We start from the raw sequence: 3,778 nt of genomic DNA, 5'->3' as shown, positions 1-3,778 counted from the left end.
ACTCAGCTCTGTGTCAGAACCATACTATCCATCCTTCTTGATCCAGTCATTTCCACCACAAATGACTGAGCTCTGGGAGGAATATGGGAAATGCTGTGAGTGTTCAGCAAGAGTGAATTTTGCCTTAGCAGTGGGTTGATAGTCCATTAGACAGGAAGCTGAAATAGTGAGCCCTGGCTCCTACAGAAGAAAGGGAGAAGAGAAAGAATTAACACCTGCTGAGCACATCTCATCTGCAGTCTTTAGTTATGCCTGTCAATTCTGGAAAGTTCTGTGGGTACTTTCATACAAGAACACCATTACAGAGTAGATCTAATACAAAACTTCTTTTAGATGGACAGCAAGGTGCCACTTCCATCATTCTTTCCTAACCCACTTCCATCCTTCTCTCCTTTCTCTAACCTCCTTGGTCTTTTTGCCTTAAAGCTGAGTTACCAGGGTCTTGGACCATAAACCTACTTTCCTGTCCTAGCTCTTGAATAGAGAGGAGCAGTTTTTATTTTTAATCATAATCTTTCTGTGTTTTCACATTTCAATAGTGCCATATTGTAGAAACATAGTGACAGATATATCACATGGTGGATAGAAAGAGAAAAAAAGAGAGTAGAATGTAAGAAAACTCTCCACCCTAGGCCCTAATACACATATGCCCTCATTTGTTTCTAATAACCATGCTTAAGAAAAAGTCTTCATCATCCAGTCCCATTTTACACCTGTGGAAACTGAGGCACCAAAAGGTAAGTAAACCCTTCAAATAACAAAAACTAAGATTTGTCTCTAAGATTTGCTTCTTTCCCCTTGGATCGTGATTCATGTCATGTCTTGGGCAGAGTCTAGTGATTCATTGTTCTGTGTCTGGCTGGGTGATTACTCTGGTTAATTCTGACATTTGGGGTGGAAAGCAGAATTTGATCAAAAGGAAGAAGAGAAGAGAGTTTTGCTAGAGGAGCTCAGACAAAAGTGAAGCTTGGAGCCGAGCAAGCTTATACAGGTTCATAGGCTGTACTAGAAAACCAGCAAAGGCCACAGAGCCATGGGTGCAAGGTCTAGCTTCTAAGTTAGCTCTGTGGGGATGCAAACCCAGCCATGTCAGCTGGGTACAGGGAAGAACTCTTCCATTGGCAAAAGGGGACCCAAAAAGGTTATGTGTCTTAACATCCAGAACCTGTGAATATGACTTTATTTAGAAAAAAATGTCTTTATAAGATGCAAATAAAACTAAAATTTTCTGTTATGATTTGAATTTTTTTGTCTCCTTCACAATTCATGGTAAAACTTAATCTTCAATACTTACTACTAGTATCAGGAGGTGTGTCCTTCAGGAGGTAATTGAGTCATAAGGATTCAATGGGGTGAGTTCATCCTGTTTTTGTTTTTCTGCCTTCTACTATGTGAGGAAGCAGTAAATTTGAACCAGGAAAGATGCAGCAACAGGAATACTGGTGTTTGAACTCAGCACCTAGGCAGGTGCTCTACCACTTGAGACATACCCTTAGCCCTTACCCATCCAGCTTTTTTATTGGTTCAGATAGGGTCTCCTGATCATTTGTGCCTATCAGTCTCAACCTCCAATTTATCTAGGATTACATGCACCACTCAAGGTGCCATTTAAAAGCAGAGAGAGCATCCTTCATGGAGATTGGACTTCCCTGTGCCTTAATCTTGTCCTTCCAAGTCTTCAGAATGGTCAGAATTAGTTTTCTGACAATTCTAAATGACCCAGTTATTTTGTTATAGTCGCACACACAGACTAAACAGATCTCTAAGTTAGACCATTATTGATTATCTGAATGAGCCTGTGTCAGGGAGGAAAAGGAAGGGAAGATGAGAAGTACAGAGGACAAGTTGATGTGATGACAGAGGCAGAGATCTGAGTAATGACTCCACAAGGCGAGGAGCACAAGGACTTCCAGCAGCTTCTAGAAAGCAGATGAATCCTCTCCCTTAGAACCACTTAGGAAAAAAATAACTAGCCCTACCAACACTTTGATTTGGGATTTCTGGTCTCTTAAGACTGGGAGAGGATAAATCTCCTTCTCAGGGTATGGTAATTTATTAAAGCAGCTCTAGGAAGCCAACATAGCCTCTATTCCTGGTAAGACTTAGAGTTGAGCCATAAAACACTAGTAATCTAATGATCTTAGGCCTTGGGCTGATCCTGGGTCAGAAATTAAAAGCCCAAGTCTCTGCTAGACACCATATACTGATATTAAAAACTGGAAAATCTCCTCTCTCCACTTAAGATATTGGCTGAGGTTTCAAATGCCCTCCTCACCCTGGTCAGAGGGAGTCCAGGGTCCTAATGGTGAAAAGGTTTGCATCTGCAATTCAGAGATGTGTGGGATGCCTGTGGAGGGGCTTTGGTTTCACAGGTATGAATAGGAGAGAGGAAGATGAACCCACCCGGTCCTGTTTTCAAAAATCCAATGTACATTTGAAGGTCACATGTTTTTTTGTCAGCAATGGAGATAGACCTGGGCATTCTAGGCCAGCACTCTACCACCTAGCTACATATAGTCCAGCCCTTCAACTGTACACTTGAAAGCCTGGGCATCAGGGCTAGTTCATCATTGTCTGCTGTCTCTGTGTTGGATTCAGCTTTTCTGACACACTACTAGAGCTTCCCCTTCCTCTTCTCTCCATAATTCTGCTAAGTGCCTCACACATGAGAGAAGGGAGCCTGCACCTGGCCTAACAGGGTTCCAGCAGGGACCAATGTCAAGGTCAACATAGAACCCAGCTAGGAAATTTTTGTTGCAGCTTCTTGAAGTCTGAAAAGCAAAGAAAGTGATGTCTACCAGTTCCAGAGAAAGCTGAGATCTCAAAAAACAAAGTGTGAATGTCAAGTCCAAAATTTTAAGATACAAAAATCAAAATAGAGATGTGAAAGCCAAGAATTCAGGATAGAATTCAAGAATAAGCTTTTCAGTGTCAGGCCAGGGGTGAGCCAGGAAAGTGCAAATGTCTGTTTTCCTGCTGACATCCTGGGGCTGTGACTTCATTGAGGAATGACTAGTGTTGAGAGGCAGCTGGTCTCAAGGGCCCTAGGTGGTTTGATACTGACCAGGGAGCCCCAGGTTCAGCTGGATAGGACCAGTCTCCTGCACTTCTCTTTGGTGTGTAGTGTATAAAATGCTTCCCTCGTCTCTAAAGCCTCCAAACACAGCCTCCACATCTAACTAGTCATGGTCTCTATTGCCAAGCTCAGGCCTTCCCTCAGGGGAGGGAAGGACAAGGGCAACAGACAGGAAGAGCAAACACCCCAGAAGCTTTCTTTAGATCCAAACCCTACAGGACTCAGAGGCTGAAGCACTGTCCTAGGCAGGGACACTTAGAGGAATTAGTGGCAGGCCCTAGGCCAATGCAGTTAGAGCCTGCATTAGTACTCAGAAATTAGGAACCATTTTCCCAAAGAAGCCAGATGGAGTTTGGCCATCTGGCTCTTCTCAGCCTGAACCACCTCTACAGAAACTCTTCAGTTTTGGGAGACCACAACCAATGAAAGTCCTGAAAAAAGTGAGGAGAAAAATATCTAACACAGAGGGAAAGAAATGAATAGGAGTAGGCCTTTCCCAAGGCAAGAGGAGGAGGGGGTCACGAATTGGTGTAGAGCCAGTGTTCAGCAATAGTAGCAGGTGACTGAAAGTAGCTGCCAGAGTTGAATCGGACTTTATTTGGCTTCCTGAGGACACGATTCAGGACCACATACCCTAACCCTGCGATTAGAAGAAACGCAATGCTTTCCACCTCTAGAGTTAGCTTTCCCTGCTGGCTCATT

Source organism: Perognathus longimembris, chromosome 13, assembly GCF_023159225.1.
Source record: "Perognathus longimembris pacificus isolate PPM17 chromosome 13, ASM2315922v1, whole genome shotgun sequence".
In the NCBI taxonomy this organism is placed as follows: Eukaryota; Metazoa; Chordata; class Mammalia; order Rodentia; family Heteromyidae; genus Perognathus; species Perognathus longimembris.
This window is presented reverse-complemented; position numbering follows the sequence as displayed.